The 25619-nt window shown below is 37.5% G+C and overlaps 1 protein-coding gene across 2 annotated transcripts in view; it reads left to right on the top strand.

The window, feature by feature from the left end:
- The window catches only part of ARL15 (ADP ribosylation factor like GTPase 15), a 526064-nt gene that overhangs the window by 332433 nt on the left and 168012 nt on the right, over nt 1-25619 (top strand). The gene's annotated exons all lie outside the window — the stretch shown is intronic.

The following is a 25619-nucleotide window of genomic DNA, read 5'->3' as shown; positions in this document are numbered from 1 at the left end:
ACGGAATCGTTCATTGCTCTGAATATTAAATAAAGGTCCTTGAGTTTTCTCTGGTCAAACAATATAGTACAAACATTTGATAGACCATGATTAGATCTTTCTGTAACATAAATAAACCCATTTAAATAGGTACTTTTTGTTCCAGTCATTTCATAGAAAATGAGTACATATTTTAATAGACTCTTAAAATGCTCGCTGGGTAGATATTTTTATTCTAAAATCCCATTTTGATGTAAGTTAATGGATTAAGAAAAAGATAAATATATATACAGCCTTCAGATGCACACTCTTTCATGCCTGCAGTCACCAAAACCCAATGCTGACGAGTCAATTCCAACTCACAGTGGCCCTACAGAACAGAGCACAACTGCTGCACAGGGTTTCCTAGGCTGGAAATCTTTACGGAAGCAGACTGCCACATCTTTCTCCCGCAGAGCCACTGGTGGACTCGAGCCACCGACCTTTTGGGCTCTTCACCTGCAAGCAAGATGGATATACATATATATCTTTGTGAACTTTTTAATCAAATAAGCTGCTAGTACAAGTAGCTTAGTTTACAAAATGACTAGTTTTTAAACAGTGTAAGTTTTATGCTTCTGTTTTTCATCGCAAGATGGATAAATTGATGCAGATACTGAAGAAAATTGTCAGGGAAAAAAATCTCTTCCCAGCTCTTCCTAAAATGCAGTGTAAATAGCAGCATATATTTTCAATCTCAGTAATAATAACACCCATGAAGCATTGCTTGCTCAGAGGAGTGAGAAAAATATTTTGATGTTTAGCAAATGCTATCCCAACAGTGAAAGGAGTGCCAATTTCCTGTTAGATGTTGAACCAGTCATTCCGACAGCAAGCAGTTATTGAACAAATATGCCCAAACTTTAATCTGTAAGTCATGTAAGTGCATCTTTTTTGGATAGAGTTTTCAGTAAAGGTCAGAAATATCTGAAAGGAATTTGTTATCAAAATTAGTAGACCCTGTCTTCAACCTCCAGGACCCACCCTCCAATATATAAAATAACCTTCTTTTTGTACTAGTGATTATTTTTTAGTTTCTGTGTTATTTTTTGGTAATATTTTTTGTATTTTATTATTTTTATATTGTAAAACAATATAACATTAGATAAATGTGGAAACCAGAATAAAAAAAAGAAAATTGTCATCCAGTTACACTAATACGGAGCTTTTCAATCTCAGCACCGTTGACAGTTTGGACTGGCCAATTCTTTGTTGTGGGAGCTGTCTTGAAATCACAGGGTGTTTAACAGCATCCTTGGCCTTTACCCACTAGATGCCAGTGGCACCCCCTGAATTGTGACACCCTAAAATGTCTCCAGACATGCCAAATCACCCCGGTTGAGAACTGCCCTAATACAAAGCTATCAGCAACGCTGTGTATTCCGTCAGTCTTCTTTCATATATATATATATATACACACATATACACAGAGATGAAGTAAGTGTGCACATAATACTGTATGCTGATTTTTATGTCATATAACATCCCCGTATTTTCTACAGTTAACTAGGCATCCAAATTATTTTTTATTAGTCCTCTATTGTATTGATGAGTACATTTTTTACGAATAACATCCTTTTGTGCATATTTTTTCTACTTTTAAATTTTCCTTCTAAAATGTACTCTATGTTGCTAATAATTTCTGTTCCTATCCACCCCCCCTTTTTTTTTTTTTTTTTTTTTTTTTTTTTGGAGTGTAGGAGGCTCAGGTTCAGGTAAAATGCAATCAGAATGGCTCTTTTCCTGGGAAATAAAGCATCACTCAAGTTGTCTATAAATTCTCAGGAAGTCTGTGCCCTCGTAAGACAAGAGCATTTGTACATACTGCAAGCTGCCCTGCTGGGGAGTCTGGGTCGCTGGTATTCATGAAGGGCACCTTTTCCTCTGCCATTCATTCTCTCACGTGCCTCTAGCTCATGTGGCACCTGGTACAGGAGAAAGCACCTCGGCATTGGAACCAGACAGCCATGGATTCATTCCTGCCATGTTAACTAGCTTTGTGGTTTAGGCATTGTATATTCCGAAACTGTCTCCTCGCCTAGAAAAATGGTGAAGGTACAGCCTTTTATATAACACTCTTGTGATGTTTAGAAATACTGTATATAAAATATCTAGCACAGTTCCTGACACAGGAGTAAGTGCTCAATGGTTAGAATAGTGATAATAATGTGGCTTATATTCCTTACTATCTAAGCCAGCACTGTCCATTGGAAATATGATGAAAGTCGTATATGTAAACCACATACGTAATTTAAATTTTCTAGTAGCCACATTAAAAAATAAAAAGAACAGGTGAAATTAATTTTAATATCGTATTTTATTTAGCTGAATATATCCAAATATTATCATTTCAACATGATAAACCCAAAAAACCCAGTGCCGTCAAGTCAATTCCAACTCATATAAATTGTTAAAAATTATTAATGAGATGTTTTGCATTCTTCTTCCTATACTGTCTTTCAACTCTGCTGTCTCAATTCAGACTAGCCATGTTTCAAGTGCTCAGTGACCACATGTAGCTGGTGGCTGCCATATTGGATAGCCCAGCTCTAATCAGTATATGAAAGATACTAGGTTAACACATGTGTGTTAATGGCAAATAAATTACTAAACATAATGAGAATGTCTCTCTTAAAGTTTAAATAGTTAGGTATCCTTGACTTTAACACCTTCTTTTTTATAGCAGAAAACTATTAAAACTAACAAACTTAAAAACTATTTTATGTTTAACTTCTCGAATTTGTTTAATTTCATGATTGTCAGGAGAAATATCTTACAAGTACTATCATTTTAATATACATTGTATTTTATTTGCTATTCAGTTCATTGTCTCAGTTTGTCTGGACTTTTCCGTTCAGCAAATTCTGTTGAACACTTAATATATGCCAGGAACCATTCTGAATATTTTCTTCCATTAACTTTTTAGTATCACAAGACCCCAGTGAGGGAAGTACTAATATTATCCCCACTTTCCAAATCAGGAAAAAGAGGCACAGAGTGGTCAAATCACACAGCTGAGGTTACATACACTTCCAGGGAGTGGAAAGGTTGGGATAAGAATTACGAAAAACTGATTCTATAACCTCATGCTCTTAAATATTACTGCAATGCTGTCTTTTTCTTAAACTTCATTTCTCTAACACAATCCATTTTTTTTTTTTTATTTGTGCCATTGTAATACTTGGTCAGCCTCAGGACCTGTTATTTCAAATAGATGGTTACATCCCCTACTGGATTTTTCTCAGTTGCCCTACTATGCTTAAACACTATATATGTATATATATATTTGGAGGGGTGGGGGAACTGGCAGGGGAGTGGGTAGAGGGTCATAAGCCACATTATTCAGTATGGATCATGCCCTTTGGATTCTTCCTTCCTTCTGAGGAATAATCCCTTCCTCTGCATTTCAGGATCCTGTAAGGACACTCGTGGCATTTCTTTTTCACTTGCCCGATGTGAGTTCAGGTTGGAGGAGGGGAAAGCAGATGGTGAAGAATAGTGGTTGGTAGTTACCTGTGGCATCCACGTATTTTTTTTTTTTTTCTTTGAACATGATTTATTACCTTTTAATATTGGTAAGTTTTAAGACTTTTGGGCACATTTTAATTTTATAAGAGTTCTTAACCAAGCAGCAATAAATCTGATTTTCACATGAAAGTGAAAAGATGTATAATATTTTGTTAAATACATAGTAGTTGTAATTATGTCATGTTTTTTTTTTTTCTTTCAAAGTGGCTTAGCTGAATTCTTGTAGCCTTTTTGCTCATGTTTATCTCAACTTCTAAATTTCTGTGTTGTTGTTGTTTTTTTAATAATTTTTTGTATTTTAGGTGAAAGTTTACACAACAAATTAGATTGCCCTTTAGCAAATTTTATACAGATTTTTCTGTGCCGTTGGTTACAAGTTTTACAATGTGTCAGCATTCTGATTGTTTCCATTCTGTTTGTTCCATTTGCATCGATCTAGTTTCCTTTCTCCTCCTTGCCTTTTTAACTTCACTTTTGGGTAAATGTTGACCATTTGGTCTCATGTAGTTAATTGTTTAAGGGAGCACATTACTTACAGGTGATATTGTTTGTTTTACAAGCCAGTCTATTGTTTTGGTGACCTGCAGAAATAGCTTTAATTCCAAGTTCAAAGGGTATCTTGGGAGGGTAGTCTTGGAGTTCCTCTAGTCTCTATCGGTCCAGTACCCAGTAACACAAAATCGGTCCAGTAGGTCTTTTTTTTTTTTTAGGAGTTTGAGTTTTGTTCTACATTTTTCTCTCATTCTGTCTGGCACCTTCTATTGTGCCCCTGGTCAGAATGGTCAGTAGTGGTAACCAGGAGCCTTCTAGTTCCTCTGGTCTCAGGTTAGAAGCTGTGATTTGTGTGGGCTTTTAGTCCCATGGATTAGTTTCCTCTTTGAGCCTTTGATTTCCTTTATTCTCTTTTGTGCCATACATTATAGAGGCTGATAGTTCTATCTTAGATGGTCACTCACGTTTTAAGACCCTAGACACGACTCACCAAACTAGGATGTAGAACATTATCTTTGTGAACTGTGTTATGCCAATTAACTAAAGTGTCCCCTGAGGCTATGGTCCCAACCTTTTAATCCAGTAAACTAATTCCACAAGTTTTTTGGCTATATCTAGGAAGCCTCCCTAACTGTGCTTGCTCTGTGGTTTCTTACAGATGTGGATATATATGCAGTGCACACAAACATGTATACATATACCAGCAGACACACCTATACATGCACATGCATTTACCTGCATGTCTTCGTATACACATACTTGCATCCATATCTACCTACGTACCTACCCAGATATTTTTTGGTTGTTTTCACTGTCGTTGCAAGATTGTATATGTTGTTGCATTTACCAAAATCATCCTTTTATCTCATGTACTTCTTAGTGTCTTTATTTATCTTGGTCAAATTGTGCTGACTTCACCCATTATTTGTTCTTGCCTTTCGATCACCAAAAGTAACTAATGTCTACTATTTAGAAAGTAGTTCCTCCTCCATCTGCATCCCATCCCTGGTAATCATCAAAGAACTTTGCTTTCCATGTGTGTATCTATTCTTGACTTTTTTAACAGTGGGACTATATTTGTCCTTTTGTGATTGGCTTATTTCACTCAGCATAATGTCTTCCAGATTCATCCATGTTATGTCTTGTGGGCTACTCATTATTCTTTATAGTCATGTAGTATTCCATTGTACGTATGTGCCACAATTTGTTTATCTATTCATCCACTGACGGGCACTTAGGTTGTTTCTATCATTTTGCTGTTGTGAATAATGCTGCAATGAACACAGGTGTACTTATGTCTGTTCATGTCACTGCTCTCGTATCTCTAAGATATGTACCTAGGAGTGAGATTGCTGAATCATAAGGTGTTTCTGTTTCTAAGTTTTTCGAGGATGCACCATTACTGTTTTCCACTGCAGTTTTACCGTTTTGTAATCCCACTAGCAATCTATAAGAGTTTCAATCTCCCCACACTTTGCCAGCATTTGTTGTTTTCTGGTGGGTTTGTGTGTGTGTGTGTGTGTGTGTGTGTGTGTGTGTGTGTGTATCATTACCATTTTTGCAGGGGTGAAATGGTATCTCACTGTAGTTTTGATTTGCATCTTTCTAATGGTTAACGGAGCGCTGGTGGCACAGTGGTTAAGAGCTTTGGCTGCTATCCAAAAGGTCAACAGTTCAAATCCACCACCTGCTCCTTGGAAACCCTATGAGGCAGTCCTACTCTGTCCTGTAGGGTGTCTATGAGTCAGAATTGACTTGACAGCAGTGGTGTTTGTTTGTTTTTGTTTGTTTGTTTGTGGCTATTGATCACATCCATCTTTTCATATATTTTTTGGCCACCTGAATGCCCTCCTTGGAGAAGTGTCTGTTCATATTCCTTTGCCCATTTTTTTATTGGATTGTTTGTCTCTTTGATGTTGAGTTGTTGAAATTTCCTATACATTTTAGAGAGTAGACCCTTATCAGATATGTCACTGCCAAAGATTTTTTCCCAGTCTGTAGGTTCGCTTATTATTCTTTTGGTAAAGTCTTTTGATGAGCATAAGTATTTAATTTTTGGGAGGTCTCAGTTATATAATTTATCCTCAGTCATTTGTGCCTTTTTGGTTTTGTTTGATAGGCTATATATGCCAAAAATTAGGTCCCCTAGATTTGACCCTATGTTGTTTCCCAGGAACTTTATAGTTTTAGCTTTAACATTTAGGTCTTTGATCCATTTTGGTTTAGTTTTTGTGCATGGTGTGAGGTATGGATCCTGATTCATTTTTCTGCATATGAATATCCAGTTTTGCTAGCACCATTTGTTAAAGAGACTGTTTCTTCCCCATTGAATGGCCTTTGACCCTTTGTCGAAGATCAGCTGTCAATAGATGGATGGAGCACCCATGCACTTTTGTGGGAGAAAATGCTGTCTGTGAATTTCTGAAGAAAGTCAGAGAAAGAAATGTATTATATAAGTCTGACTCATTGAGCAGAATGGGCAAGATAAATGGTGGGAAAACCAAAACCAACTTTTCTATGACCCTCTGTGAAATTCCACTTTGTGCCCTAAGAAAAATGTTAAAAATGATGTGGTCAGAGCGGGAGAGCTGCAGCCCAGAGACGGTATTGGAGGGAGAATTTCTAATTTTAAAAAGAAGCCTGCTAACATCATAGCCACCGCTAATGGCTGTATAAATATTAATAAAGCTTTAAACACCTCTCAAATTAGCTTTATTTTTAAATCAAAAGTGCAAGACATGGAAGTGGTAATTTGTGTTAGTCCGGCAGACACAAAATTAATTGAGATGAAAACAAGAAGTAGCAGGCAAACCCTTTAGGTGAAAAAGTAATAAGTTATTCTAACTCATTTAGACAGTTTCAGGTGAAACATAATAATGAGAAATGAGTTCACATTATTGAACTGGGAGTTTGCTGTGTGTATTGATGCTCCTCAACACCAAAGTCAAAGTAGTAAAATTAAATTCAGGTTCTGTGTTCTCATTGCTTACTCTTATACTGTTTGAGAAAGCTGCACCTCATTTAAAATTTTGATTTTACCTCTCGTATTACTGTATCAAGCATGGTGCTTTATGTCCATTTATAAACTGGACACCAAGAAGGCAGAATAAGTGTGGGCATGGCAAACACAGGGAAGAGTAGGGATATAGAAGTTCTTTGGTACCTCCGAGTATATTATGTGTTTCCCAGAACAGTTTGGCAACACAGTGATAACTGACTGCACTATTCTCATATTTCCTAGGGGATTATCTGTCATTCACTCCACAGACCCCCAGACTTATAGCCAGCCCGTTGTCCTTCAAGAAGCCAGTTGTACACCTAAGGCGTATTGCACTCACATGATGCTCTAACTTCTACGTGATTTATTATCAGCTGTTCCTGGTTGTTTACTTCTTTGTTCTTCATAACATCCTATGCCTCATGTATGAAGAATTTCTTTTTGAAGTTCTGTAAAATGATTCTACTATGAAAGGATTTTTGTGAGGGCTAAGAAACTGGATTGCTCAACTGGGAATTTAAACATAAAAGAAAATAAGCAACTTCAGAGGAACTTCTCATAGAAGCTGTGATTATACAAGTCCTAGATTTCTCTGTCTTTAGTCATTACTCAAATTCTTATCCTCCAATGGCCATTTTATTTCCTTCTTGTCTTTCTTTTCATGGGCTTCCTGGGAAGGGACCTGGTTTTACTATATACAATTCCTGTTTTTCCCCTTCTGGGCCCAGCTTCTGTTCTCCAGCCTATTGGTGCAGAAAGACTTCTTCTATTAAACTGCAGTCTTCTTACCTAGATTTTCTTATATTATAGTGCAAGACAAGGAGTCCCGATGGTGCAGTGGTTAATTAAGTGGACAGCTACTAAACAAAAGGTTGGCATTTTGAACCCACCAGCCACTCTATGGGACAAAGATGTGGCAATCTGTTCCCACAGAGATTCAAAAAAACCTATGGAGCAATTCTACTCTGTCCTATAGGGTCACTATGAGTTGGAACTGACTCAACGGCAACAGGGTAACGGATAGTGCAAGACACCGATGGACAGTGTTGGTTCTTAAGAAACATGCTAACCATTGAGAGAGCCCTAAAATGTGAGTGTAGTGTTCATTTTGTGAGCTGAAATATAAATGTTTCTTTCCACAAAAGAACTTTTTGACTACTTCCAATATTCGGTTGTAAGTAGAATAAGAAATGTATTCCTGAGTTCTCCATAAACCTTGGTTTAGCATGTTGTACATTACCATCTAATTCTGTAGTGCTAAAGGAGACAAATAACTAACACACACCCTTTAAAAGTTTACCTACACAAATTAGACAGTAAATTATTATCAAAAGTAGGAAGACATTAAAGATAAAGCTGAAGTCTCTTTTAATGACCCTGGTCTCCTACCCTAGCTCCTGCCATCATGTCCTAAAAAAAAAAGGTAACCATTATTAAGACTTTGGTGTATATTCTTTCAGACTTTTCTAGTTACTTTCCCACCTTTTACGTATATCCACAGAAAATGGAGTATTGTTTTCAGTCTCTGTGTTTCTGCATAAAAATGTTTTCATGCTAACGTATTGTGGCCTTCCAACCAAGTGATAAAATAACAGGCGCATGCCATTATTTAAATACAGTTGGTTAAGCTGTCACTTGAAAATTGAAGTTCATACGTTATCTTGAATGTAGAATTTGGAGAAGCCCTGAGGACCCACAAGATCATTTTTGGCAGACTTGCAGCAATGTTAAAGTTGTTCCACATCACAGTGCAGATGGTGTCAGAATTGGAGAGAGGGCCTGGTCATTCAAAAGTTAGTTCCTCTGAATTTTCTCTTTGAGTCTTTGAAACCTGCTTTACTGTTACTTCTTAGGAAGTGGTCATGTTATGTCACTTGGCCAGCTTAATAATCTCTGTTTCTATTATGCTGAGACAACTCTTCAATGACAGTGATTCTGTAAAAGTAGAAAGCAACCACAAGTATGGATTAAGGAGAAGTAGAAGTGATTGTGTGAGTCACTTGGATACCATAGGCTTATATAAAGCCTTTCTTTGAGGAGGTGGGGCTTGGACTAGGGCTTAAGGGAGGAATATGTTGTGATGAATGTGAAAGAAGTGTGTTACTAAAAAAAAAAAAAAAAACTGCTTCAAAAGTGATTCAGAATGCAATCACATCTCATCAGCTCCACTGCTACCACCATCATCTCTCATGTGGTTTATTACAGTGGACGCTATCATTCTCCCTGATTCCATCCTTACACTGCTGCCCTCTATTCTACCCTCTCATAGTAACCCTAGGGATCCTTTTAAAATATAAGTTGGATCAATCACTCCTCCATTCAGAACTTCTCAGTGACTCCTCACGATGAAAGTAAAAGCCCTATGTGATCTGGATTCTACCGCCTCCTTTACTTTATCTTCTACCTCTCTCCCTATAGCTTCTTCAACTTCAATTATATTGCTCTCCTTCTGCTCCACACCTCAGAGCCTTTGCACCTGCTATTCCCTCTGCCCAGATATACCTATGGCTCACTCTTTTAGTCCCTTCAGGAATTTTCTCACCTGATTGAGCCTTTTCCTTAACTCCCACCCCCAATCAGGAAACCCTGGTGGCATAGTGGTTAAGCGCTACCACTGCTAACCAAAAGGTTAGCAGTTTGAATCCACTAGGAACTCCTTGGAAACTCTATGGGGCAGTTCTACTCTGTCCTATAGTGTCACTATGAGTTGACATCAACTCAAAGACCATGGGTTTTACCCCCAATCACTGTCTAGGTCCTTTACGATTTTACTTTTTCTTCATAGCAGTTTATTACTGTCTCACATATTACATATCCACTAGTTTGGTTATTACTATTATCCCTCCACCCCCGCCCCCAAGAGCAAGTAAACTCCTTGGGAGGAAGGCCTCCATTTATTTTGGTTCTTATTAACATTAGAACAATGCCTGGTATAATATAAAGGCTCAATAAATACAGTATTTGTTTAATTAATAAATAATTAATTTAGGACATCCAAGTTAAAAACTCAAATTAAAAAAAAAAATGAGATGTGAAGGAGCTTTTTAAAAATAAATCTTAAATAGAACAAACGGACCCAGTAAATAAAGGGAAAGGAGGTAGATCACTACTGTGCATACTTTAGCATTTTCTGATATCTTCAAATACTATCAAATTATAGGAATTTGGAGACCTTCATACAATTAATATCACACGCAAGTAACATTTTACTGAAGATCATTCAAAAGTGATTGCAGCAGTACATTGACAGGGAACTGCCAGAAATTCAAGCCGGATTCAGTAGAGGACGTGGAACGAGGGATATCAGTGCTGATGTCAGATGGATACCGGGTGAAAGCAGAGAATACCAGAAAGATGTTTACCTGTGCTTTATTGACTATGCAAAGGCATTCAACTGTGGGGATCATAACAAATTATGGATAACATTACAAAGAATGGGAATTCGAGAACTCTTAATTGTGCTCATGAGGAACCTGTACATTGATCAAGAGACAGTCCTTTGAACTGAACAGGGGGATACTGTATGGTTTAAAATCAGGAAAGGTGTGTGTCAGGGTTGTATCCTTTCACCATACTTATTCAATCTGTATGCTGAACAAATAAGCTGAGAAGCTATAGTGTATGAAGAAGAATGGGGCATCACCATTGGAGGAAGAATCATTAACAACCTGCCCTATGCAGATGACACAGCTTTGCTTGCTGAAAGGGAAGAGGGCTTGAAGCATTTACTGATGAAGATCAAAGACCACAGCCTTCAGTATGAGTTACACCTCAACATAAAGAAAACAAAAGTCCTCACAACTGGACCAATAAGTAACATCTTGATAAACAGAGAAAAGATTGAAGTTGTCAAGGATTTCATTTTACTTGAATCCACAATCAACACCCATGAAGCAGTAGTCAAGAAATCAAATGACTACGCAATACTGGGGACGTCAGCACAACTTGACCAAGGCAAGGTCTTGGAAGCTTCATAGACACAACCAAACTCCTGGAGGGACCGAATTACTGGGCTGAGGGCTGAGGACTATGGTCTCAGGAGACATCTAGCTCAATTGGCATAACACAGTTTATAGAGAAAATGTTCTACATCCTACTTTGGTGAGTAGTGTCTGGGGTCTTAAGAAATTGTGAGGAGCTATCTAAGATATTCCACTGGTTCCACCCCATCTGGAACAAGGGAGAATGAAGAAAACCAAAGACACAAGGGAAAGATTAGTCCAAAGGACTAGTGGACTACAACTACCACAGCCTCCACCAGACTGAGTCCAGCACAACAGAAGATGGTGCCTGGCTGCCACTGACTGCTCTGACAGTGATCACAATAGAGGGTCCCAGACAGAGCTGGAGAAAAAATGTAGGACAAAATTCTAACTCACAAAAAAAAGACTAGACTTACTGGTCTGACAGAGATTGGAGAAACCTGAACACCCTTTTAACTCAGTACTGAAGTCCCTCCTGAAGTTCCCCCTTCAGCCATAGATTAGACAGGCCCATAAAACAAAACAAGACTAAATGGGCACACCAGCCCAGGGGCAAGGACAAGAAGGCAGGATGGGACAGAAAAGCTGGTAACGGGGAAGCCAAGATCAAGAAGGGGAGAGTGTTGACATGTCATGCGGTTGGCAACAAATGTCACAAAGCAATATGTGTTTTGTTTAATGAGAAATTAATTTGTTCTGTAAACCTTCATGTGAAGTACAATAAAAAAATTTTTAAAAAGAAATCAAACGATGCATTGCATTGGGCAAATCTGTAGCAAAAGACCTCTTTAAAGTGGTAAAAAGTAAAGATGTCACTTTAAGGACGAAGGTGTGCCTGACCCAAGCCATGGTATTTTCAATCATCTTATATACATATGGAAGCTGGACAATGAATAAGAATGACCAAAGAAGGAATTGATGCCTTTGAATTATGGTATTGACTATACCATGGACTGACAAAAGAATGAACAAATCTGTCTTGGAAGAAGTACAGCCAGAACGCTCCTTAGAAGCAAAAATGGTGAGACTTTGTCTCACATACTTTGGACATGTTATTAGGAGGGATCAGTCCCTGGAGAAGGACATCATGCTTAGTAAAGTGGAGGTCAGGGAAAAATAGAAAGACCCTCAACGAGATGGACTGACACAGTACCTGTAACAACGGGCTCAAGCATAGCAACAGTCCTGATGATGGCGCAGGACAGGGCATTGTTTCGTTCTGTTATACGTAGTGTCACTATGAATTGGAACAGACTCAACAGCACCTAACAACAGCAACAACATATGGTTTACATGGTGACATTAAACTACTGTTTTTGAGGCCATTTAAATTTGACTATGCTACTATTTCATTAATGACAAGAGTTGACCCTCTATTCAATAGATAACCAAATGTTTTTTGAGCAAAAGAACATCATGGGCATAGAGTGTTCTTTTTAAACAATGACATGATTCTGTGTTAAAACCTTCTGCCTCATCACCTTTAAATATGTTGTCAATGCTAAGGTTTTTATTTTTAAAGAAAACTATGTTGATGGTCTTTTAAAGGCTTCAGAGAGAACATTTGTTTCCTCAGGATCTTTTCCAGGAATATCGGACAAAATACTGGGAAGTTTAAAGACAAACTCGTTTGGAGGGAGGGTAAGATGAACAGTAATTTTTAACCTTATAAACATCTTTTCCTTCTAAAAATCTCAGTATATTACCCACTGATAGTTATAGGATGCTCTTCCTACTTTAGGCTTTTCCTAAAATTCAGTCTCCCTTTTAAAATGATTTCTTTGCTCTTTTTTATGAAGCTATATATTTGTTTGTTCTAAATAAAATGTTTCTTTTTGCCAGTTCAGGAATTTGTCGTTGTGTCATTCAGGGTGTGTGAATGATCTCCACCATGATCATCATCAAAAGCCTACTGTGTAAGTGCAGTTTCTTGTTTAATGTTTCAAAACTGCCCTGTGAGCTAGGTATTTACTGTCCCTGTATATCGAGAAGGTTCCTGGGTAGCACAAATGGTTCACCCTGGGCTACTAATTGAAAGATTGGCAATTCCAACCTACCCTGCAGCACTGCAGAAGGATGGCCTGGCAATCTGCTTCCATAAAGATTGCAGCCAAGAAAACCTTATGCAGCTTGGTTCTACTCTGTAACACATGAAGTCACTTTGAGTCAGCATTGACTTGACTGCAACAGGTTTGGGGTTTTTTTTGGTATATATTAAAAAGGAAAATTGAAATCTCTCTAGCTCCTCTTGGCTATGACAATTTCTCAGACTTTCCTTCTTTTTCATGACTTCGACAGTTTTAAGGAGTACTGGTCAGGTGCGTTGTAGAATGTCCCTCAACTGGGATTTTTTTCTGACATTCTCTCATGATTAGACTTGGAGGAAGATCGCAAGTAAAGTGCCATTCTCATCACATCTTACCAAGGGTCCATACTGTCAATGAGTTACAAATGTTGATATTAACCTTGATCACCTGAGGTGGTTTGTCAGGTTTCTCCACTGCAAAGTTACTCTTTCTCACCCCTCCCCCCAATATTGTACTTTTTGGAGAGAAGTCACTGTGCACAGAACCATAGTTATAGTTATGCTCCACCTCGTTAAGGGATAGAGTATCTACATAAATTATTTTGAATTCTTCTGCATGGAAGATTTGTCTCTGATGTCCCATTTATTTATTAAATCATTTATTTATATCAACATGGACTATGGACATTTATTTTATACTTTGGGTTGTAATCCAATACTACTTTTGTTTTTTTTGCTTCAACTGTTCCTGCTTTGGCCATGGGTAGCTCTTTCAGTGGGCTTTTGTGACTCTTTAACTTACCTTATCACTGTGAGCTTTTAGTTTATTTGTATTTTGACTCATTTCTTACCTCTTGGCACTACAGGATGCTCCAGGCTCATCTTGTATAGGTGAAAGTCTATACATTGAGAGGCTATGTAGATGAGATATATACATACAATCATGTATAGATGAAAATCAGCCATTTCTCTAAGGAACCCTAGCCCCTTTTATTAGAGAATGGTATTCAAAACTAATATCTGGGCATTAGATATACTCATTCCTACTGGGGTGTCATTGCTTCTAGGCCCTCTCAGTTAAAAGACCAAGGAAATATACATGTATATGCACATACCTTAAATATTTTTATATGTAATCCTCTGTATCTACATTAAACTGAGCATGAGTTCCTACTGATATCTCCAGCTGTAGTCCAGTCCCACGTGTATCATTCTAGCCTTTTCCTCATGCTTATCTGTAATCTCTCATTCCAACAGTAAGAAACCTGGCTCCCACCATCCACCATTCATTTACTTAAATGTTTAATTGTAGTATACATGGTTAGCACATACCTCCAAGGAAAACGACTTTATCAGCTAGAGTACCGTGCTTATGTACAGTGCCTTTTGCCTTTAGTCTTACAGGTTCAACTTATTTCCAGAGTTACTTAGGTCAGCAATTTATTCTCTCACAATATACATGTATATTCTTTTGACACTTTTTGTATTCTATCTAGGGATGCCCAACCTTCTAATTGTTTTTTTTTTGTGTGTGTGTGTGTGTGTGTGTGTATGTTAAGGTTTACTTTTTGTGCTGTAAAGTTCTATAGGCTTTGACAAATGCTTAATGTCATGTATTTACCAATATAGCGAGAATATTTTCACTACCCCAACAAACCCCCTGTCCTTCACCTATTCAACTCTTCCCTGTCCCCCATGAGCCCTTGGCAACCACTGGTCTTTACCACAACTATAGTTTTACTTTTTCCTTTTCCAGTATGCCATATAGCTAGAACCATATGTAGCTTTCCAGTGAAGTACTTTTACTTAGTGATATGCATTTAAAATTCATCCATGTCTTTCCTTGGCTAGATAACTCACTTAATTTTTATTGCTGAATAATATTTCATTGTATGGATATACCACAGTTTATCCATTCATCTATTGAAGAACATCTTGCACTGTTTTTGACAATTATAAATAAAGCTGCTATAAACATTCATATGCAGGTTTTCGTGTAGACATAAGTTTTCAAATCAGTTTGAGTAAATACCTAAAAGTGTGATTGCTGGATCATATGGTAAGACTATATTTAGTTTTGTAAAAAACTGTCAAACCATCATCCCAAGTAGCTTTACCATTTTTCATTCTCATCAGCAATGAATTTCTATTCCTGTTGCTTCACGTCCTCACCAGCAATTGGTGCTGTCGGTTTTTTGGACTTTAGCCATTCTACTAGTGCATAGTGGTATCTCATTCTTCTTTTGATTTGCAATTCCCTAATGGCAAGTTATGTGAGCATCTTTTGCTATGTTTATTTGCCATCTGCATGTCCTCTTCGGTCAAGCATGTGCTCAGATATTTGTTTGTTTTAAATTTAGTTGTTTTCTCATTTTTTGAAGGCTCTAAAATTCTTATATGCTACATATACTCTTCTGTGTGTATGAAATAATGTGTTAAAATATTAAAACAAAGCAAAGGAACAGGAAAAAAAATTTTTGAACTTCATGCTGATGGCGTGGAGGCTGATTACATTAAGCAGGAGCTTTGGATTCAGACTTAGCTTCAAACTCCGGCCTTGGCATTTGCTAGTTTTATGACTTTGGGAAGATTATATAATTTCTCAGGGCCTTTGTTTATTCACACTTAAAATGGGAATGTTCATACCTACCTCATTTGGTTTTTGAAAGAGTTTAATGAAAACAATGAGATTAACTAGAGATCAAGCTAGTGCTAGGAACTTTACACACATATCACATAGCAGATGTTCCATAAATGTTGGTGTCCTGACACTGCCAACGATGGAAAATGTACTTACTCATTGAACAATATTTACCAAGTGCGTATTCTCTGCTGATCACAGAACCTACAAATTTGGGATGCATCCATGAATTTCTCCTTAGTGAAATTTCTAGAAGTCTTTTAAACCAGATGGTGGTATTATATTCATAATTTAGATGGATAACTTGAGGGAACAGACCAGAGCAGAGAAATAAGTTAGAAGACTCTTCTAAAAGTTCAGGTGGAAATGATGAGAACCTAAAAGATAGTATTGAAAATGGAAAGAGGGAATATCTGAAAGAGATATTGGAGAGTTAGAATCCAGTAGACATAGAGATTACTAGGTGATTATGGGAAGACACAGTAGTGTTAAAGCTGACAGACTTTTTCTGAATGAGATGTTATAGAATACTGGCTTATCAAAGAGCATAGTCATCTAGAAGCCTTGATAATCAGCACAGTTTTTAAAATACATGCATAATGTCCCTAGACAAATTTTCATTTGTAAAATTCTTTAACTCAGAATAAGCATATTCTCTAGAAGAAGCACTTGAAGAGAAAACCAAATATTCAAGTCAAATGGGAAACCTTTGATATTAATTTCCTGTACTCATTAGCCAACAGATTTTTTTTTTTTTTGTATGTTGCTTCTAATAATGGTATTGCTGAGCATTTTAAGAGACAGCACAATATGCTTGCTTGTCTAATAAAATGGGAAGGTAAGTTTCTGCTCAATGGCACGGTTGGCTCAGCAGCAAAAAGAACTGTACTATTTCATTTCCAATTCTAAGCTAAACAGAGCTGAGAGATAATTCCCCTGTGGATTTGTAAGTAAGAGTTAAATCCCTCCCAGTGTAATGTAGCACCACATCGAAGTAAACAGACTATGATTTCAGTGCTAGACACAGCCTTAAGGCAGAAGAAATTACACTGTCATGCAGAGGATATGTAGCTGCTGCTATTTTGGTGCTTGAGTTCTTTGTTGTCACATACTTGAAGGCAATCCAGATGAGGAAGAGTGTTAACCAACAAAAGGAGAAAACTCCCTGCATATGGCTAGGGGGCTGTAGGGAAAGAGGATCATATAATGCCGTCTGAACACACCAATAAGGGGTTTGTTTCCTTACATACTGTCTTCAACTAGTCTGCTCATTCTTACTGGAAGCAAGTTGTTCACAAGGATAAAATGCAACCTAAAGCTTAAAATCCGTATTTTATCAAAGGATTTATCTGCCATTGTAAAATCTAAAAATTATCTTTGCTTGTTTAATTAAAGGGTCGCTATTTTTTTTTTTTTTTTGAGTCGGAATTGACTCAACGTCACTGGGTTCAGTTCAGTTTTCGGTTTGTTTAATTAAATTAGCTTTTAAAACCCCAAAACCAAACCCACTGCTGTTGAGTCGATTCCGACTCGTAGCGACCCTTTAGAACAGAGTAGAACTGCCCCCATAGAGTTTCCAAGGAGCAGCTGGTGGATTTGAACTGCTGACCTCTTGTTTAGCAGCCATAGCACTTAACCACTACGCCGCCAGGGTTTTCAGATTAGCTTTTAGTGGCTTATAAAATAAGCTTAGGAAAAAGATGGAACACTCACTTTCTTGGTATCATCAATACCATGAAAATATTATTTAAAGAAATATTTAAGAAGCATTTTATTATTTGCCATCTATGTCTAGATATTATAGGTAGTTACACTTAGAGTCAAAAGACTAATTGTGTACTGACTAAACAAGAAATATAAGTAGATAAAAATAGATACATAAACTAAATGTGTAAGTTTTACCACCCAAAATGGAAGGTAAAGTGATTAAAAGAATACACAGTAATTACTTACAACAATTCATGTGAACCAGGGTAAATTTTAAAATCCTTTTAGCATTAAGATGATAAGCAATGATAACTTTAACATAGCTACAAAGAAAAGTGTAAACTCAATTATGTGAGAATGAATTAACTCAGAATCACGTAATTAGATGTCTGATCCATGCCATTACTATGGTCTTCAATCATGGAAAAATTTATTCTCTCTTGGTGATTAAGTGTGTCTTTAGTGTTTACTTGGCTATAATGAGTTATTAAGGAACCCTGGTGGTGCATTGGTTAAAGCACTCAGCTGCTGACCAAAAAGGTCAGCCATTAGAATGCACCAGCCACTCCGTGGGAGAAAGATGTGGCAGTTGGCTTCCTTAAAGATGTGCAGCCTTGGAAACCCTGAGGGGCAGTTCTACTCTGTCCTATAAGGGTCACTATGAGTTGGAATCGACTCGATGGCAAAGAGTGGCGGTAGATCTCAATACTCTACCTCCTGGCCATAGAGATGGCAGTCACAGTCCTTTCCAAGGAAATGTTTACAAAGATGTTAGGACAAGGTCTTCCCTTTTCTCTGTGGTAACTACACCTCTGCTGCTCTTGGCCTCTCACCATGACGGAGGTAGGCAGGCATCGTGCAGTAGGAAAAAATAAGGCCAACACACAGAGAGAAGAATGCCAAGCTATTGATTGATTTTGACATACTGGTATAATAGTCCAACTCCAATTATCTCTTTCTCCTCTACCTAAACGTTTCAGTGGAACTACTCCTGACTAGTTCTGTTTAGTGCAGGCCCTCAACACAGCTGGCTAGATCATATGTCCTAGAATACTAAGTTGTTCATATCATCCCCTTATTCAAAAAATGCCCATACCCTTTCCCACCCTTGCTTCTAGGCCCCCTCCCCCAGACATGAACATGAACACTGACTTTCCAAGTTAGAAAATCTGAGGTTGAATTACAGCTCCTGCACAAGTGAGCAAATCTCTTCAACTCTCTGAGCCTCCTGCTCCAAATTCCTAATTCTGTGGGTTATTGGGAGTCCAAAACATGATAGTACAAATGTAAAGCATTTGATATAGACCAGGAGCACAGTGTGCACTCAGTGAGGGTGTTCAGACTCCTGAGCAAGGCTGTCAAGGCCTTCCACAATTAGGCCCAGGACTACAGTAGGCTATGCTATCTATACTCCCCGTCCACTCCTGTCTAACTGAACTCTTGCAACCCTATTTTACCTGCCATTCCCAAGTAAACCTTACATTTTCCCTCTAAGTGGCTTGCTGCTTGCTCTTCACCCACTTATCTAAAAGTTGTTAGTTGCTGTCAAGTCAGTTCCAACTCATGGAGACCCCATGTGTGTGGAGTTGAACTGCTCCAGAGTTTTCAAGACTGTGACCAGGCTGTCTTCTGAGGCACCTCTGGGTGGATTTGAACTGCTAACCTTTCAACTAGTATCAAGCATTTAACCCTTTGAGCTACCCAGGGCTTCCATTATCTAAATGCAGCTCATTTTTTAAAAAAATCGGTAAAAAAGAAAAAAAAAATCCTATCTCTCCCAGAAAGCTTTCTTGACTAACCATTTTATGCTGATCATTTCCTTTTTCAAATGCCTTTAACACTCTATTGCCACTCTGTTTAATATGGAACTTGATCTGGATCTTTTCTGTTTTTTTACTCAAACGTATTCTATATTTTTTATTCAAACTATCGTATTGTTTACATTGGTTTTGACTTTTCATTCATTCCCCCACCCCCCCCTTTTTTTTCCATCAAATTGGATGCTTCTTATGGGCAAGAACTACCTCTCCTTCTTTCTATCCCTCCCACCTCATAGTTAATAAAAACATTGAGTTTACTCATTCTTTTCTTTATATATTTATTTTCATCCCCCCATGAGAACAGTGAGCTATGTGAAAATTTAGATAATTTGAGCCATTCTTTTTATTGCACATATAATCTTGCTGTAATAGGCCCTACTGCGTGAGAAAAGGAGTCAGTCATAGGAAATGTAGGAAATAACAAGTAGGACAAAAAGAAAGAACGAACTGTGGACGTTAGGCCTTGGAAGATGACTGTTCCTTTCATCTGTTTTTGGCATTTCCTTTAGGCAGCGGACTCTTTGTATCCTCATGAGGAATTATGCGGAGAAATCGGGACTAGAATCCATTGCTTTCTGCTGTCTGAGAGGTAGATGTAGAAGTTTCTGTACCTGCAACTCTGTCAAGCTCTGCTTAGCTCTCACACTGCTGTGACCTAAAGCCTAAAGAGTCAAAAATTAAATAGTAATCAGGTTCAGGTGGGTTTTTTCCCTCTCTTTGGTTCCTGACTTATTTACTCTAAGGTAAATTCTTACATCCTTATGGAACAGATCTCTATTTGGCACATAATACAGTTGCCATCATATATTGATTTAAACAACCATTATCTGATATGATATGCATTGAGTCACAATTTAACACCTTCAATAAATGAATAGAACATAGACCTAGAAACGTTAGGAGAATTTTGGAGTTGCAAGTTGACAAATTTAGATAAAGTTTACAAAATGACATGGTTCCTAGCCCCAGTATTCTTCCAATCTAGCCTTTGGAACAATTGAATTAGTTATGCAACTATAGTTATACCTACTGGTGGTTCAATTATTAAAGATATGCTTGGTGTTTTATGCCCGGGGAACTACTTTATAATGCTGGTGTTGAGGAGTATATATATGCTGGGGGATAGAAATACCATAATCAGCGCGCACAAGATTGCAAACCAGGCTTTGACTGTTTTCCAGCAATTACGTTTCCAGGAACATGATGTAACTTGCGATATAGCCAAATGCTTGAGCTAACAAGTAGTGATATAACTGGGTTTACTGCAATCATTCTGAATTATTGAAGAAACTTCTAAATGTGTTCTTAGGCTGAAATTTGGCCACAGAAGTGCAATTTAAAGCAAACAAAAACAAAGGAAATCTAAAATTGCCTTAAATTTGTTAAAACTGTTTTGAAATAAAATTATGTCAAAACTATAAGGGATAGAATTTTTACATTGTTAAATGTTTTATTATGTGATAGCAACTAAAGTTTGTAGATATTTTAAAAACTTAATGTTAAAGATTTTACAACCAGCTATAGAGCAATATTTTAAAGTATTAATATAGCGATACTGTAATTTAAAATATCCGAAGAAAATGATCTGAATAGAAAGCTTCCTGTTTTGGGCACATTATAATTAATAGATATAATGTGTCAGATAGGGATAGGGTTTTTTCCTCTAAAAAGTGTATCTTTACCTTTTTTTGAGTTCAAATTGGGACTTGGTTTAATTGATCATCTGCCTCTAAATTAAAAATTGAAGCAGCTTGGAACTGGTGTACAGTCTATGTAAGCATGGAAGCTTTTATATGTTAAAGGCACATATTGCATGCTCAGTAAGTTTCATGAACAAATCAGTAAATTGAGTGAGTAAACCAATAATTAGGATGCGAAGTGAGTGATGATATAGAATTTATTGGTACTAAGACACTGAATGATTTTAATGTTTCCAAGCTTCATAGTTATTTATAAAATGGGAATAACAGCCCAGTCTTATTTGTAGTGTTGTAGTAAATGAAATAATATACCTAATATTCCTAACATTGCCTAGCCCATGGTGATAAATGTTCCCTTCCCCTAAGATAGGAATGTGATCTTAAGAAAAAATATAAATCTACTTACTGTGACTGAAAAGAGACATTTGGAGAGGCTAATCTAATTTGAGAACTCTTTATTTGCATAACTTCTACCATCACGTCTATGGCAATCACTTCCTAAAGCAAGTTTCCATCCTTCTCTCTTTGATCACAAATCCATATTTCTAATTCCAAGCTTATGAAAAGTATTGCTAAAAACTGTAGGGTCAGCATTACCATGGTTACTATTATAGAATTCTCTTCAATTTTGAGTGGGACCCTAGAACATCATAGAGTACAGGTTGTAAATCAATGACTGTCATTCACTCAGACCTTTACCGAGGGCCTACGATGTCCCTGGGGAGGCAGTATATGAGGAAGAAAGAGTATGTGGGAAAGGCAGCCTTATACAACGTTAACTATTTTAGAAGGCCTAAAGGCTGCTAACCAAAAGGTTGGTGGTTCAAACCCATCAGTGGCTCTGTGGGAGAAAAGATCTGGTGATCTGCTCCCATGAATATTACAGCCTAGGAAACTCCGTGGCACAGTCCTACTCTGTGACATGGGGTTGCTATGAATTGGTATCTACTCAACAGTGACAAAGTGCTAGAAGACAGATGTATACAAAATGGGAGGTGAGGTAGCAAATAATTCAGCCTTGAGTTTAAAGAAAGCTTCAAAGAGAAGGTTACCTTTGTTTTATTCACCTAAAAGGTGAATAGGCATTTGCCAGGAAGAGATGAAGAAAATGAAGGTGAGTGTCTAAAGGTATGGAAGTACAACCAGTAGTACTATTAGAAGTATCATTGTGGTCCTATGTATCTGGAGCAATGGTTTTCTAAAACAAAAATCTTTCTTTAAGTGAAACCTTATGCAGAATTCCACATGGGAAGATTTAAAACCCAAGATGCTTTTTGAAGCAGGGAGGAGGACCTGAAGTCACATCTGCTGGCCGTGTGACCCACCATGGTCACACAGAAGTCACTCTCGGGGAAGTAAGAAAAGAGGGGGCAGGGAGGTGATTCCGATCTAGGCATGGGAGCCAGAACAGGCCGTTTTAGAGAGTTTGTGCTTGTCCTCTGAGTAGTTAGGAATTATTGACCATTTTTAAGCAAATTAATAACATCAAATCTATTGGAAAGAGAGCACTAGGCACTCTGTAAGGTGGGTCCGAGCACAAAGAACTGGAGTAGAAAAAAAAAAAAAAAAACAGAGAGACCTGTAAACTGGGTATTCCGAAAGTCCAGATGTTAAAGATAGAGCAGGGAACTAATCTACACAGATCTGAGTTGTCCTTGTGGCTGCTTCTCTGCCAGAATGCATGACTTTTACTCGTAAAATTTAATTCTCATTGAATTGCCTTTCCACGTGTCATTGTTAGCTGCTTTCAAGTCAGCCCTGATTTATGGTGACTGCATATGTATAACAAAATGAAACGTTGCCCCGCCCTGTGCCATCTTCATAATCATTAGTATGTTTGAGTCCATTTTTGCAGCATTGTGTCAATCCATCTCAATGAGGGTTTCCCTCGTTTTCACTGACCTCCTTAGCAAACATGATGTCATTTTCTAGCTATTGGTCTTTCCTGATGATGTGTCCAAAATAAGTGAGCCAAAGTCTTACCATCCTTGCTTCTAAGGAGCGCTCTCGTTGCATTTCTTCTAAAACTGATTTGTTGGTTCTTCTGGTCGTCCACAGTATATTCAGTATTTTTCACCAACACCACAGTACTAACATAAAAACGTACTGACAGATGATTAGTCCGTGAAATGACCTAGAACATTCCCGTAACGCAAAGCATACTACACTGGGAAGAATCCGTTCCTTCTTGGTAGCCCTACATGCACTTAAAACATAAAACCTCTTCCCTTAATTTCCACTTAGAGCAAATCTGTTGGGAAATTTTCACGGGACAATCCTTTGGGTATTTGTGCACAGCCCTCTAGTCCTCACTCTGTCTTTTCTTTTCCAAGCAAATCATTCAGAGTTCTCTGATTCAGAGTTCATTAGACATGAATTTCAGACTCCTTGCTTTCCTGGTTGTTCTCAGTGGACATTCTCTATTTTAACTGTGTACTATTAAAATATGCCACCCAGAGCTGAAAGCAGTTCTTCAGAGGTAGGTTAAACAATGCAACATCCAGTGAATGGGACTGTTACCACTCTTGATTCAGAAGTACTGCTTTTTAAAGGAGCATATGATTGCAATAATATTTTAATAGCCAGATCATATTTGTGGCTCATATTGAGCCTGGAGTCAACCCAGACCCCCAGAGCCTTGAGCAAGTCATTAACCCATCTTGTTCTCAGTACCTCTAACTTGACAATAAGGGTCACACCTGCCTCCTGTTTATGGTAATTACGGATAATATGATGGTAAATTAAATTTATAAGCAATGTTGTAGTTGAAATTCAAGGTGACCTGGTTGTTGTACAGATGTAGTTTTAAGAAAGACAAAAGAACCATTGACAGGAAAGTCATCTACTATCAAAATCATATTAAACACCCTTTGGAAAAAAAAGTTTTCCCTTGGATTTTGCATTCTATGACCCTTAGTACTTCTGTTTTAGTAATAACACATGTAGCCTGACTACTCTTTAATATAGATTTTAAGTTTGTATTGCCAGATAAAGTACAATTTGATGAGTGCGATGATGATTTTCCTAAGAGGCTAAGGTAATTGGTTTATATATTATTGTCTTCTATGTATCTCACTTTTTCCCTTGGCTTCCAAGCCTTTGAGAAGAGTGTTTCTTCAACAGAATATTCTCTTGGCTGGCTTCGGCAAAACAGTGACCAACTCTGCTGGACACTCATTGGCAGTGATGGTGCAGTAATTGGAATAAAATAAAGTCCTAAGGAGAATCTGGCTTGGACAATAGGAATTACAAAGTGAAAACAAACACAGACCCTTGCTGTTAGCCTTCTACATATTGGGAGCCGAGCACTATTTGATAATCATGTTCCAATGCATTTTATAAAACTGTTATACAGCAATTTCCCTGCAGGATTTGGACAAGATCCCCCCCCCACCCCCTATCCTTCTTATATTAGTGGCATCCAAAAGCTTCTAGAAGATGCATTGTTTCTCTCCCAAGTAGTCTAAAGCTGTTTCTGAACTTCACTGTTGAACACTGAAATTCTGTTGGATGTGGTGGTGAACTGTTTTGACTCTGAGGATTCAAACATCACAAATGCAGTTACCAGCTTTGCTGTGATCAGAGTCTTATTGAATTGCTCTTTCTCGTGTCTTGTTCTTACTTTGGGGCAACAATGATCATAGAATCCAAGCTTTTAGCTGCAATTATTTCTTCATAAAGTTAAGAGAAATATGATTCTCTTACAAAAATTGCGGGCACTCTGAAAATTATAGCTGTTATTTTCAGGATCCTGTTGTTGCTCCTATATTGATATACCTGGTATTTGATTTTCTCATCTCACTGGAACTTTAGGTGTGCTATAATTCATCTGTTCAAGTATGAACTGTCTTCCATTAAGAGAGGGACAAAATGTATTACTGAGATGCCCTTGTCTACTTTTAAAACATAATTACTATCTGTATAATGCCATCAGACAGGAAGAATTTGCCATTGGTGCCAGACTAGTCCAAATAACATTTTACTGCATGACAAAATTTAAAGATAACGAATATTGAAACACAAAGATTAGAATTTTGTCAGGACTCTTCAGTGAGTCAGAGGAGAATAAATACAAAAAGAACTAAAGCTGAAGTTTTGTCAAATGAGTGAAATATCTACTTTAAATAATCAATTCTTGTTTGAACTTGGATAAATGGGTTGCAATTTCAACCAAATGATCTTATAATTTTATATGCATATAGTTTATGCTCTGTTGTAGTTTCCTTACCAGTGGACAGTAGCGTTGTGAATAATGAAACACCAAAGTTAAAAAGTAAATATATTTTTTCAACATAAATTTGTAACCATTTCTAGCCAAATTTAGTAATTTGTTTGCCTTTTAAAGAATTTTACAGTTCTCCCAAAATGGTCATGTCCCTTTTTTACACATCATTTTATATTCTATTCTGTAGAAACCTCATATCCAAGAGTTGAGTGAGTGATGGAAATATAACATGCATAGGGATGGATATCTTGTCTTCCAAGATGTATATAAGCTCTTCTACAGTTTTTGTTCTTCTTTCCGGTGTTTTTAATTTTCCTGTCGTTCCTCTTCTCAGTCAGGTTTTCATTAATCTTTCACATCTTTCTTCCCGATGCAAGAGTGTTAACACCTAGAGACTTGGACTGTCTTACTATCCCCATTGTCTGGCACAGGGTATGATAGATGTTAGATGTATGGGCGGGTGAGTGGCTGCTGGGTGCAT

This window comes from Elephas maximus, chromosome 2, assembly GCF_024166365.1.
Source record: "Elephas maximus indicus isolate mEleMax1 chromosome 2, mEleMax1 primary haplotype, whole genome shotgun sequence".
Lineage (NCBI taxonomy): Eukaryota > Metazoa > Chordata > Mammalia > Proboscidea > Elephantidae > Elephas > Elephas maximus.
This window is presented reverse-complemented; position numbering and strand designations above follow the sequence as displayed.